Below are 14867 nucleotides of genomic sequence, written 5' to 3'. Positions count from 1 at the left end.
CTTCATTATGTGGTTTTCTCGCCTGCAGATTAAAAGCAATAGATAAAAAGGGTGGGGAGGATAACAGAGCTATGTTCACTGACGGCAGGAAGAAGCAACAGCTGACAGTGAGGGAAGGGACAAGCAAACTATAACAGACAATAGAACTAAAAAAGAAAAGCTATTCAGAGCTGTGTAGTGTGAGCAAACAGCCCCGCACACTGTTATAGGAATAGAGGACTTTATCCGTAAATGTAATAAACGAATATTCATAATGACTACCAGTTTTCATACAGCTGGAGTGCTGTGTATCTTTCCCACATGTATGTCGAAATTATTGTAAATCTGAAGAGTTTAACTGTTGTTGTTCACCACATTGTCATTTGTCTCAGACTAGAAAGGCCTTCTACATGGTGGGTCATAGAACCTTTTAGCTTGAGCACCGTACTCACCACTGTTCACTATTACATTGTCATACATTATCATCAGAACCTCTATAACTCATTATGAGATTACCATGGGCAACAACATTACTTTCTTAAATCTATTGTTTAAATAGTTCGTTCCTAAAATACCCTTATCTAATATTCCATGACACAGAGCCGTAATATAAAACCACTGATTTTTAAGACTCAGCGCCTGTTTTCCCTAAAATGAGAATATTTTGTACCTAATAGTGGTGTTATGAGGATTAAATGAGATAATGTATGTAAAACACTAAACACAACGTCTGGGGCTGTATAAGAGCTCAGTAATGGTCGCTATTATTATTTCAGCACTGTGAATTTATGTCGGCCCAAATCCCTTACTTTGCAGGTGCAAAGATTAAGCCTCAAGAGGAGAACTGACTTCCTAAGGCTCTACATCTAACGTTATTGTCTTGGATAAGCAGCTTAGCTGCCTGTGTTGGAGGTTTGGGGTATTGGCAGGGCCCAGGGGCATGTGCCTGTAGGACTCTCGTCTGCAGAGAACTGGACGGGTATGTTAGAAATGTGAGGTATTAGAGGCTGTGCAATCCCAACGGGTGTTCGAGCACACACCGGGTTGTGTGCTAACAACGTGCATCACGGACGGAAGCCATTCGTCTATCTCAATACAGCCAGAAACAGCAAGACCCTGAGATACAGCGGGTTGTCAAGTAACCCGGCCGAGGGCAGGGCAAGTCATAGGATAGTGGGTTGAGCTCAAATCGCGGTTCGGTCAACTTCAAAGAGGGACGAGCCCTTTACTGAAGGGCTGAAGATAACGAGGAACTAGAAACTAACGGGGTGCTATCCCCGGCAGGTGTAAGTTACCCCAACCCTCAACGCCTTTCGCGGAACGGGACCGCCATGTGTTTTCTCATCCTCCGGCGAGGGCAAATTCTCGCTTCTTCTTAGCACTTACTCCCCGCCCTGTGGGTGGGGAGTGGGTCCCGCGCCTCTCCGCTCTGGAATGAAGACCGCGGGAGCTCCGACCTTGCCCTCTGCGCCCCGGGACGGCGGCAGGCCGGCGCGCTGCCCACCAGCAGCCCGGGCTCGCCGGCTCCAAGATGGCGGCGGAGGCAGCGGCTCACGCCCCGCCGCCCGCGCTCCTCCAGATCGTGGCCTCGGGAGGCGAGAGCGGGTTGGAGCGCGGAAAGCCGGAGGGCGAAGGCGGCTCGGACTCTCCAGTCCAGCGCGGGTCCAGGCGCCCCGGAGTGCCCAGGCATACTCTAAGCCAGCAGGCGGATGCCACTGAGAACACCTCCAGCGCCTCAGAAAAGAGGGGGGGGGGGGAAAAAAAAAAAAAAAAAAAAAAGAGGAGAAAAGAAAAAAAACAGAATGACCGAGAGAGCAGCGGCACATCCGGGACCCTCCGCCGCCCCGCCCCGGAAATGACGTTTTAGACTGTGGTGGGAGGGGCAGAAGCCGCTTTTCAAAGTAGATTCTTCTTTGGCTGCAGCTCGTCTCCCTACAAAGTGTCTGGAATCGTCCTCAGCCACCCCTCCCCCGGATTAGCAGTTACCCTCTCGCAGCTCTAGGCCTTCTTTGCACAAAGCTGGCTGCTGGGACTGGCAGCTCGCGTTTCACAGAAAGTATCCTTCGCACACGCCCCTGAACAAGCCCTCCAGCCTGGCCAGCGCTTGTACTAGCGTGCCTCCGAGACGACTCTCGGGTCACCTCAACCCTCCCAAACCTAAGCGCGTCTCTTCAGAGCCCTTCCTCGGAACCCCGGCCTCGCGCCCCCAAGCCCGGGTTCGGGTGCTGTCAGTCACGGCGCTGGGCCCGCCCCTTCCGGCGGCTCGCCGGGCCCGCCTCCTCCCCTCTTCCCTCCCCCCTCCCCGTGCGAGTGTCTCTCTCTGCCTCTCGCTCTCTCTCTCTCTCTCCCTCTCTCTCTCTTTTGTGAGTTATAGCAACCGTTGCCTTGTGAATCAAGCGCCATAGTCACCGTAGTCCTGGCGACTGTTACCCATCAACAACAACTACTCCTCTCCTCCTCCTCCTCCTCTTCCTCCTCCTCCTCCCCACCACCACCATCTCCATCACCCACCAACAACACCACAATAATCCACAGCCAAGGTGAATATTCTTCGGTCTCTACATGTGTGTGGGAGCGTGTGAATGCGTGTGTCCGTGCGTGTGTGTGTCCGTGTGTGCGAGCCGAGTGTGGCTGTGCGGGGGTCTCACTCCTGACACCGGGGGCTGCCGCTGCGGCGCAGCTGCCGAGGGGCTCCGTCCCCCGGGCTTGTTTACAATGGACCGTGCGCGCCGCGGCTGGGTCGGGGGTGTGGGCGCCGCGCCGCCCGCCCGCCGGCCCCGGCCCTCGGCGGCCGCGCTGCAGGGATGGAGCGGGAGCTCGGAGGGCTCCGAGACGAGCGGGAGAGGGAGCCACAGTTTGCCGATGCGGATGGTGAAGCTCTCCCCTAGGTCTGGTCTGAGAAGGAAGGGTCAGGTGAAGAGAGAAGGGTTTTTTCCCTTTCTTTCTTTCATTTTCTTCTTTTCCAAAGCTGCTTGTTTCCTGCTTCTTTCAAAACCGAAATAGACAACAGTGTGCAGGGGGGAACCCAAGAGGTGATGTTTTGTTGTTGTTGTTGCTGTTGTTCACTTGTGGGGCCTTGTGAAGGGTTTTGTTATTTTTATCCTCCTGCAACGGTGAACTTTTCCCACCGCCTCTCCCCTTCATTTTTGCCCCTCTTTGGCTTGTGCTACATGGGCTGCTCATCATCAGCGGCATGGTTTTTTTTTTTTTCTTTTAAAACTGTGTTTTCTTTGTGCTGCAAACAGTCTTAATATCCATTCAGCACTCTTCCCTGCCCCCCTTACTTCTCCCCCCACACCCCTTGCACACACATTGAAACCGGGGGCCTCTTCGCTGGGCTCTTTGCTGCGCTGGCAAAGAGATTTTTTTTTTAAAGTCGCTGTCTTCTCTCTCTCTTTTTTGGTGTGTGTGCGTGCGTGTCTGTGCGCGCGCTTGTGATTTAAACCGGATGCAGGGCATCTGTGATACTTGGGTTAGTAGTTATTGACAGTGCTTTATCCTTCATGTGGAGGTGGGAGGGGTACCAGTGAGGTTCCATTTCACTTTGATGAACCTCCTTCCCAACAGTGGAGTGTTAACAATTTTCATTGCGGTTATGAGACTTTGTGTGTGATAAGCAGGGAAAGGACATAATGAAGCTTTGTGAGAACTCAGTTTACAATGTTATTTGTGACAGTTACGGTACTTAAAAGAGTTTCTTTCTTTTTTCTTCATCCTCTCTGTTCGTTTTCCTTTGAGAGTTGAAATTGAAGTCAAGTTGTTCATAAAGAATGTATGAAGCTTCTCAACTTGAAACGTGTGTATATTTCACTTTCTTTGTGGTTGTTAAGATCTCGGCATGTGTGTACTTAACGTATTCTTTCTTATTTACTTTTTTAAATTTATTTTTATTTATTTTACTTTTTTGAACAGTGGCTTAAACCTGCTGAGGAGAGAGCTTTTAAGTCTTTTAAAAATCTATTTTTCTCTGTAGATTTGAATACTTATCGGTCCTCAAGTGGTAGAGCTCTTGGTAGAGGTAACCCAATATTACAGATCCTGTAAATTTGTTCATTTTTTAGCTGAACGTTTAATTAATAGATTATCAGTAAAGAGTTTTGATAATGAGCACTAAAACAAATATAATGTACTCTTATATTTGCACATATTGAAGTTTCCAATTTGGCATTTTAAAATACTTATTTAAAGTCTTCTTTCTAACAGCGAACATATATTGATTTACCTGACAGAGCAGCCTGTGAATAATGTGACAGTTTTAATTATTCTTGAGATTGTCAGTGAGCAGGTTGGGTAATTGTAATGCTATTAAGGCTAATATTTTGTAAAATAAGAGTTGGGGGTTAAAAGACTTTTACTCTTTCAATTCATTTCCTTGTGATTGCTACTTTAAATGAGGATGATATTTTGTTCTGAAAGAAATCTTTCTCAGAGCACTCAAATTTCTTTAGATTTATTCATCCCCTCCCCAGCCTGGGTTCCATGCAGATCTCTAATACTAACTTGTATTTTTTTTTTCTGTTCAGATGAGTGTCAAATGCCTGAACACTTTTGGATGGTGAAGCTCCTGGGTCCTAAAAACTCTCTCTGAAGTTAATAGGAGTTTTGCTGTCTTGAGACAGTTTCAGACCTTATGCCATTTACATAATAGGTTTTCAGTGGAGTAGATTATATGCTATAATGTTATGGTTTAATATTTTTATTTGCAGTGCCCGAGAACTTTTCTGAGGCATTTCACTCATTACAACCATCTCAGGTTTTCTATAATTTAGATTTTAATTCACAAGTTGATTTGAGAACAGAACTTAAATTGAATTCTGCAGCTTATCCATTTTTAAAAGCACACATGTGGTATAAAAGTTGCTGTTAACTAGAAGGATGTGAACCTATGACATACAACTATCTACTGGGGCTTTGGGGGGAAAAAAATGAATAAATAAAATCTTTAAAAAAAAAAAAAGTTGCTGTTAGAGATGCTTTGGGCTTAAGTATGTCAACATTTTTCATATGGATTGAGTAAATAATAACCAGAAATACTAACAAATGATAAATTTTAAAATTTAACACAAGGATAAATACTTAGCAGTTAGTTTATTCTTTCTGTGTTATTTTTCCTAGGAGGGACTGTATTATATATTGCTGTTCTCGTGTCTCCTCAGTTTTCAGACTAACGAAAATCTGTGAAAGTGACCACGCTTTAAAACTAAAACTATTAAATAGGAGTCACTTGTAATTTGTTTTGAGTAGCTGAATATCTGTGATTTGTTGTATGTCATACTGTCTGTCTCAATCTTTTTAGATTGTTTTGCCTATGAATAGCATTAAATGGTTTAGGCATATTTATTTAGTACATTTACATGTGTAATATAGTAAACTAAATGCATTCCTAAAATACATCATTCCACAATGTTTTCATTATATGAGATAGTTATGCCTAATTTTAAAAATAATGTATTATTTCTCCAGTATTCAAATAGTCTTGTACTCTACTGAGGTCCTCAAATAAAAGGTTTATAGTTTATAAGTTTAATATACTTTAACCCTAAACAAATTTTTTTATCCTAAACAAATTTAATGTGGTAAATTTTTTACCATTAAAAAATTAGCAATTAAAAAATGAATGAATCATAAATCAAGATAGATTCAATATATTATTTAAATGGCATGTGTTACTTTTTAGTAACGTGTTTCATAATTCTTGAGAAAGTTGATGTTGTGTGTGTTTCCTCTGAACTTCCAACTGAAGAAATCGGTAGATGGAGTATGATTTTGCTTTTCAAATTTTGAGTGTTTGTGTGTTTAAAAGGGTGAATATCAGATGTGTGGAAAGAGTTAAAAAAACAAAACAAAACTTTCCTGAACAGTCTAATAGGAATGTTTCTTTGTTCTTGGTATCTATAGTGAGAATATGTTATAAGAAATGAGAATACCGAAGAAGTAAACTTTTAAATAATGAAGAGTCTTCAAAGAAGTTAACCTTTAAATTATGGAGAGTTTGCTAGTTTTTTGTTCTTGTTGTTTTGTTTTTACTCTGAGCATTTGGCTAAAAATCCTCTACTTCCAGTTACTTTAAAAATAAATACTTAGTTTCTCTAATGGAATCATTTGCCAACTCTCTGGTATAGATTCCCAGTGGCCATCACAAGACAGATTTTAAATTCCTTCTGTTCACAGGTGCATAGTGTTCCCGTATTTTGGAAATCCAAGATTAAGTGGATTTGACTAAATCTGGCTTGTTAGGGACAGATGGCTGCTGTAAACAGGTGTCACTTTCATTTCTAGTGCATTGTGTTGGGACTTCCAGTGGTTCACAAAAGGGCTATCTAAAGCAGGTGGCTTCCTTTGCTTTTGTCCTTAGTAAAATATACTTTTGGAGTTAATTATTTTCCTAGGGACAATTCAAATTAAAGTTTGTAAATTTAATTAACATAACTTTTATTTCTGAATATCATTCTATTTTCAAGCTGTATAAGTTGCAGATCCTTTCACAGAACGCCTTAAGAATTCTTAAAAGTAATGATAAATTCCCTTTGAATCCAGAAAAGTACTCAGGAGCACTTGATAATTTAATCAAATTTATCTGAAGCAAAAAGCCAAGGCAGATTTGAGTAAAGTGAAATTTGGTTAATATGACAAGTTAACTTTTGCCATCCCATACTTAAAAGAACTTTTTTGGGGCAGCATTATGTTAATTTGAATGTTAAATATTGGAAACTGGTATTGTTTTTGTTGGTTTATTGTTTTATATATTTTCAAACTAAAACATTTTCCTGACCTACTTCAATTGTTACTATATAAAGTTTTAGTTCTCTTTTTAAATGAAAATTGTTTTTGAGCATTAATGTTTAAAAATATGTACTGGAGCAAATAAAGGAGTATCAACCTATTGATTTCTAAGGTTCGTTTTTACTCTGATTCCATCCTTTTTTTGTGGGAAAGATGCACCAGAGGGTGCTGTGCTGTTTGCAACATGAGATTATTATCACTAAGGATGTTAACTGATTAGAACTTTTATTTAAAGAAAAAATTTTATTTATGTATGCATTCAAACATATAGTAGCCTTATTTCTGTGGAGTTTAAATTTAATATACTGTCTTAACTGACTGTTTTATATCAAAGCCCCTCTCTCTCTGTACCAATATAGTATATATTAGTACAACAGAAAACAATATCAAGATTGATATCTTTGACATAGTCTTAATGTCAACATGAGTCCTATAGGCATATACATTGATTATCTTCATATGCAAGTATTTCAGTCTCTGTTTTAAAAATTGAGTTTAACTTGAGAATCATACTATTTTGGCAGTGTGGCTTTGTACTTGTAAATTTGGTGTTGTCAGCACATGTCAATATATTGTACATTCTTACAGCGTTTTTATATAGCATAATTAAGTGATATGCTTTTATAGTATAATCTAAAAAGCAAAGCTACTTCGAAAGTATAAATGGTAATAATAGTTATCAGGCAAAGTAAATCAACAACAATAATAATATTAAAAATTATCTGGAGAATTCGGCCCCCACCTCATGCTGTTGGAAGTAGTCTGGTTTGAATATTTAATTTGGCTTTATTATCTGAAAAGTTTTGGATTCTCTGCCTTACTCTGTGCCGTATACTTCTAAACTGCAAGTGATCATATATTGGGTTCTGTACCTGCATATTTGTTCAGTGAGAGTTTTTTAGGAGAACTGTTGGATCCAATCTTTTGGGCTCTTCTTGTGTCATTGACTTTTTCCTTTCTTGGCAGTATATACGCTATAAGACAAATACTGAAACAGCGGTAGTCAGTCTCTTCCTCACGTAACCTTAGAAAGATATAGTTACATCATATAAACTGTTTTCTCCAGTTAATGGATTTATCTATATTATTCCACATTTAACTATAATCAGCAAGATGTGATACTTTTTAAAGTACCTTTATAGGACATAGTACTTCATGTGTTGGCTGTCACAAAGAATCCAAAACATCAATAGAGAAGAGAAGTATTTTTAAATACTTAGTTATGCCACAAAAATTTTTAAAGTGTATTATATGACATTGTTTCACAACCTCTATATTTGAAATTTTGCATTTCATATCAAAGTACAAGATGTACTTAGTGAAAACGAGTCAGTTAAAAAATTGAAATATATTTAGGGTATCAAATTGGTATATGTTCTTTAAATAGATTGATGGGCTAAGTATATTGGTTAAGAACACAGGCTTTGGAGTCCGATTTCAGATCATCTTATTAGCTGTGGGACCTTGGACAAGTTATTTAGCTTCACTTAGCCTCAGTTTTCTCATCTGAAAAATAGGATCAATCTTACCTGCCTTATGGGATGGTGTGTAGATTAAAAGAGATAATTCATTTAGTGTCCTTTGCTCAGTATTTGACACAGAATACAAGCTCATTATGTGTTGGCTCTAATTATTAGGGAATACTGAGAAGATACCCATTCTAATCTTTTTGCTATCTGAGAATCCTTATAATGTTCTCTTCACCATCTCCTTCCCAGTGGACCCTAAGTTCTGAAGGACTTTGCCCACTAATCTACAGTCATTAAATAATTATTCTCTCTTCCCTGCTTTTAAAAATAAAAGACATGAAGCTATCAACCACAGGTTTGGATTACCATTTGATAACCAATCTTGTTATTATACTGAATTAGTAGGATGCTAGCCTAAAGTTATATTTTGGTTTTACTCTGCAGCCTTATTATAATGGATTTCTCTTACTACGTTTGGGTAACTCTCCTGGTCCAGTGATCTCAGACCGAGAACTAATGATGCAACATTTCATAAACTCTTACGCTTCCCATTGTCCATTTCATTGTCCAGTTTATATTTTCTTTTTCACATCTATTATACATGAATTCACTTGAAAACATTTTGAGCCCATTTATAAACTTTATATAAAATAACAGTCATTTTATATAATAGTAAATAGTTGTATAAAGATGAGTTCATCAAAGAATTATTCTCCAGTTTCTAATGCACTGCTTGGAATTGTACTTTTACTAATGGTAGTAAAATGTGTGAGGTCATCATCACTTGTATACCTGTAGCAATAAGTAATTTTGGAATAATTTGCCAACCCCAGTCGTGAGTATAAAGTAACCTTGGAACGTTGTGCAGTAAAACATGTAATATGAAATTATAGAGGAAAAATGCCACCTTTGGCTCCCTTTCTTTGGATATTAAAGATGTTTAAAGAAACATTTAGTTGGCTGCTATATCTAAAGTTGCTATTTAGTAATTTGCTATGTATCTATTTTTTTCTAAGCATTTTGACTAAGAATGAAATGTTTTTCTTATTTTAGAGTGATCTAAATAGCCCCGATCTTTCTCAGACTGGAAATACGATTTATATATTACAATTGCAAATTTACCTGATACTGTGTGTCATCTTTTTTGCTGAAGCATTTTATGTTCTATAGGCTTTTTGCCTACTTCCCTCATCATACCTGCTTCCCTCTTCCCCACTGTTGTTAAGTTTTTAATTAATTATATATCTTTATAGATAATTAGCCCCAACATGTAAAGTAGGCAGACTTTCAGCTCAGCTACCTCCTCTGCTTCCTTTCTCCGATGAATTTGACACACATTTCTAAAAGAACTTTTGGAAAAAGGCTAGGAAATGTGACTTAGATGATAAGGTTGTATATCATCACCATTTACAATCATCTATTATTTTCTTACAATTTCTATCCATCTGACTGCCTTCGTAAACAAATACATACCCTTGTTCCACTAATGATGTAACCCAAGCATGATTTTGCTCCAGAAGTCTCCCTTCCTAGATCTGGCTATGTACTGGCCTCTGGCTAAGCACTTGAGGTTAAATCTCTAGTCTAGTCCAAAAATATTGTGTTTGCACAATCACATATGCCTGCCCATTGCTGACTCTTAACCCCTGTATTATTCGTTCTCACTACTTTTATTAGAAACCAGTCAGTACTGTTTGCCTTTGCTTTACAGTGAATGGTCAAGGCTATGAGAAGTTCCTGGTGCTTCCTGTTTAGGCAAAAATGGTTAAGGGCTAGTAGGAGCTGAGCCCAGGAAATCTAAGATTAAGGCAGCTGGCCTGAAAATAAAAGTACATTAGTTGGTGAGAGGAGACAGATATATAGAGGTGATGTGGAAGGAAAAAGGAGAAAGGGTGACTAGGCTGAGAAATAAAGGTCTTCAAAAGTGCCAGCCAAAGGATGGTAAAGAGGAAACAACAGAGATTCTGTAAAGAGGAAAAAACAGAGATTCTGTTCTGGTACTCAGTCTGCCGCTAACTGTAAGACCTTAGTTTGTCACTTAGACCCTCTGGGTCTCAGTTTCTCCATCTGTAAAGTGAAACAGTAGGGCTCTGTGATTTCTAAAGCCCTTTCCAGCACTAATCATCTATGATTCCATGGCAAGGTTGGCACTGGGCGAAGGGAATCATGCCAATAACATGGAGCCAGGAATTGGTGTTTCCTTTTCCAGTGGACTAGAAGGCTAGCATTTTGCTTGCCTATTGTTTCTTCTGATAAGAACAACAAAGAAGAAACGCAGAGCCTGGGTGTAGCGTAATGGCCATACCTATGGCACAGTCTCGGGAGGTTCCACCATTTCAGTGGCCCCTGTAGGGAGCTGTGGCCAAATGCCCTGATTTCCTCACCCACATAGGAATGAGCTGAGTCTCACAGCTTGAGCTGCTGCCTGGCCAGCTCCTCTGTGTCTGTGTGCCAGACAAGTGTCTGACAGTTGGGGCTCCTGCCTGTTGCTCACCAATGAGATATTTAAAGCGGGACATAATTTCCCAAGTTACGTGGATAGGCAATTTGACAGAGAGAGAGAGAGGAATAACGCGAGCTCTCTCTCATCAGAAGCAATAAAAATTAATTTAGGTTTCTGTTTATTTCATTTTTCAACATTTCTTCCCCAGTTATTAAAGCACCGACTTTTTCTTTCCTTCATGCCATTCAGCTGGTTTTGAAAAGAGCTAAAGTCCTGTCCAGGAGTCTGGGCAAGTTCTGAGAGCATTTGGACTACTTTGGGGCCCTGCCCTGGGAAGCATTGTCATCATCCACACTAGTGTTTTTATATTTTTCTATTGGTAATACCTATTGCTTTTCTTTTTTCTGAATATTGTTTATATTTGGATAAGCATTCTTTCTATTCAGGTTTGGTAGAAATATTATTGTGTCTTTTCGTCAAGAAGTGCGCATTTCCATAAAATTTTACTTTATGTTAATTTGGCAAGTAGACTTATCAAGCTTTTAGAGCATTGCAGACTATGAAAGAAAGCATTTTGGTATCAGTTGTAGATAAGTCTTATAATCTGTATCTCCCCTCTTTTAGCAATCTAATAGGGAGTGTATGAAAGATTAATAGATTGTAATTGTTGCTTTTAAAATTTTTTGAATGATTTTTTATTGATTAATATAAACATATCCAGGTGTCTGAACTACCTTCAGATTGAAATACTTGATAGCATTCATACATTTCAATATAATGACTATCATCCTTATAAATGTATCTGGCCCTCTTCAGTCTCAATTAGCATAGTTTATCTTAATGTGCAAAACCATTTTAGAAACTCTTTGCTTGTCACTTAAGTTTCTTCCATGCTTTAGTTGTGGGGAGGTGAGGGAGTTTGCTGGAGAGAGGCGGAAAGAAGCAGATACATTTAGAAATCACGTCCTGTTTCCATTGTTAAATACCAGTGCATTGCATACTCTACCCAGTTTGTTTTCCTGGACTGTGAAGTTTTGGCGGGGGTAGGGGTTGAGGTGCGGATTGGCCACATGGGGAGCGGGGGAGACAGAACTGACTCAGGTGATCCAGTGTTTCTTCCAGATCTCATTCCTTTTCTGCTGTAGTATTGTGCAGAGTACATATACTTTGTGAGGACAGGCATCCTGTTACTTTTATTTGTCAGTGGTTCTTTTTCTCCTCAAGACTGACTGTATCTGTATATGTCTGTCCCTTAGTACATTAGTGAATGTGCAGTAATATCTTTCTAAGGAGCCTCTATTGTGATTTAGTCATGCACAGCTTTAGAAAGGTACAAATGAAAGAAAGAAGTAGTAAGTGAGAAAATCTAGTTCCTGTGCCAGATAATGGAAATGATGCCTTAAATCCACCTCTCCACATTTTGCTTTGGGTAGATTGTTTTGTGGGTATATTTTTTGCAATAGAACTTAGGTTTTTCCCCTGCTCCTATTTAGGCTGACATTTTAAAGAACCAAAGAGTATAATCTGTCACATCAGGCTTTAAATGACTGGCATCTGATAATATCTGATGACAATTGTGGAGATGAGTTTTAGTGAATTGTCAGCATAAGGGTCATTAATAAAAAATGCATGAAAAGATACTATATTAGTGATCTGAAAATCGCCTTTACCATTTTAAATGTACAATGTGTATTTTGATGTGCCACGATGAAAACCCAACATGAAAAATTAATACAGACATCAGATAGTTAGATTTTGTTTTACAACATGATCCTATTGCATGCTTCTAAAGGACATTTTTAAACATTTTGTTTAAACATCACTTTATATTTTTAGGATGGACTTAAGAAAAATTGAATTGAGCTTAGATATTGTGTTTTGTGTATATGTGTGTGTTTGTAGACCTTGAGAAAGTCATTTTTATCTACATTTTGCTTGGTGCTTGAAAACTATCAATGCCATTTTTGCTCACTGGTTTTTGCATTATACATATCTTATATTAGGAACCACTCCACTGCTATTTTCTTGAGGCAAAGAAAATTTGGGGAAATGTTTGACTGAGTTCTTTGAATGACCTTTGTGTGATTTTGGGAAGAATTTTTAATAGTGCCTCAGATTATGTGGTGGTTTTTAGAGGCTACCTTTAGTTAAAAAGCCACGAATGCTGAAGTTGAATTAAATTATAGTCAAAGACAAAAGTTTTAATTTGTTCCAATTTTGGTAGATTAAGATATTATGCTACTGGATCAACATTTGATCTGTTCCTTTATTTTTAGAAGTCTGCTGAGTTTTGAAATTTAAAACCTTTTAAATAATGTTGAATGAGTAGAGCTGTGTAATAGATGTGGATTTATGTTTCAGCAAACGTTTGGGAACCGTATGGCTTGGAAGTGATGTAGGATTTTATTTTTGAAATTAGAAGGTGATGTATTTTAATGTTTTGATTGGGTTAAACTTGCTTGAGCATTTATTGGTGTTGATAGAAATTAATGCAAATGACTATGGACTGGAGATGTAGATCAGAGTAATTTGTGAAAAGAGGTCATTGTAGTGATCCTCATACTTCACTCATCTCCAGTCCTGCTGCCTTGATAAACTTTGAAGTAAAAGCTTCTTTCTTGGATAATATAAGCCTCTTTATTATATTGTGTTTTTGTTAATTTACATTACTGTCTGGAATTTCCCAAATCCTACAGCACAGTCTTGTGTGATGCATCATACGTGAGCTTTGGGGTTCCAGTTTACCTTTTGATTTACAGGCCTTAAAAAGAATGCCAATAGATGACACCCCCTGACCAGAACAACTCCTTAATCTGAAGGAATGGGGTGAGAATGAGGGTAAATTGGGGCAGGATTATATAATTGGAAAAACTAGAGTGTGAACTAGAGTAAGTGCGGAGCGTGCACACTTAACCACTAAGCCACGGGGCCGGCCCAACATTATTTCTAATATTTGATTCAAAAACATTCTAGCAGAGGCCTAAGAGATAATTGGGTATACTAGTTTTTAAGCTTGTAGTTTTACGTTGTTGTCCTTTAACTTTACTTTTGAATTAGGAATTAAAGGATTTATATCAATGTGTATTTAGTTCCAATACTATTTTGATTAATTTAGGAATCCTGAAATGACTCCAATTTCTCTTGGGTTTTAAGATTTGAAAGAAAAGAGAGACATGAGGTATTAGATACAAAGTTACATATTCCCACCTATGTGGACATATTTTTTAAGGTTTCAAATTCTAGAAGGCTACAGAATACAGAAATGACATAGATAATAATTGGGAATCACTAAAGATAAAAAAAAAAGGATAGGAGGAGATATTGAAAATGCAGTTAGATGAAATTAGTGGAGAATTTTGAAATAAAGGTAAAAATAAGGTAAGATGGATAAATCAGAGTATGAATGGTGAAATAATTGTTGGATGAATAGTCATTTTTTTGGCCTTACTGTAATTTTAACTAATAGGGCAAGCTGAGGAACAGATTGTACTTAAGTTTTTTTATGGACAACCTCTTTGTTTTTTCATTTGTTGGAAATATTTATAATAAGGCTCTGAGACCTTTGACTGTTATTGTATGGGGTTTCACTATTAATGTTGTATATCGAAAAGCATTCAATTGAGATATTGCATTAGAGTTTTCTTATAATTATTTTATTATTACTACAAAGTTATACAAGATAATATTAGTATACAAAATATACAAAATTAAAATATTCATTTGGGCTATTCGATTATTATCTAATATCTAAAGCAGTTTACCTTTGGGAAGCCAATATATAGTGGAAAACTATGTACCATAAATGTATATATTCTTAAAACTTTCTTAATTTGGAACTTTAAAAACTTACATTGAAGTAGAAAGAATAGTGTAATGAACCCCATGTGCCCATCACACAGATTTAACCATTAGTACCTTCTGTTGTTCTTAAAGCTATATAATTTGAAATCTTTGTTTGTTGAAATAAACTTGAATCCTTCTTTATCCTGTTTTGCTCTGAAAAAGCTTACATCTAACATTAAGAACAGACTCAATGTAGACTTGAAACAATGCTTATATTATGTTTAAGACAAAATATTTAAAAGTGATTGATCTTCATGTTGTTTCTTCTCAGCACAGCATGAACTTTATTCTCTTTTTATTAACTTTTATTCTCAGTTGTTGGTGAAGTCTTTTCTTTAGTAATTCTAGGC

The 14867-nt window shown here is 38.1% G+C and overlaps 1 protein-coding gene across 3 annotated transcripts in view; it reads left to right on the top strand.

Moving 5' to 3' along the window:
* The first annotated feature begins 1881 nt into the window (after positions 1-1881).
* The window catches only part of RFX3 (regulatory factor X3), a 272176-nt gene continuing 259190 nt past the window's right edge, over positions 1882-14867 (top strand). For 2 of the 3 annotated variants that reach the window (XM_004440659.3, XM_087444541.1), the window contains exon 1: positions 1883-2519. The gene's annotated coding sequence lies outside the window, so the exon portion shown is untranslated. Of the gene's footprint in view, positions 2520-14867 lie in introns of all 3 variants that reach the window. The other variant, XM_087444544.1, reaches the window with a different exon arrangement.

Source organism: Ceratotherium simum, chromosome 20 (genome assembly GCF_057802395.1).
Source record: "Ceratotherium simum simum isolate JZ-2026a chromosome 20, ASM5780239v1, whole genome shotgun sequence".
NCBI lineage: Eukaryota > Metazoa > Chordata > Mammalia > Perissodactyla > Rhinocerotidae > Ceratotherium > Ceratotherium simum.
Note: the sequence above shows the minus strand (reverse complement) of the source record. Positions and strands in the feature narration are given on the sequence as shown.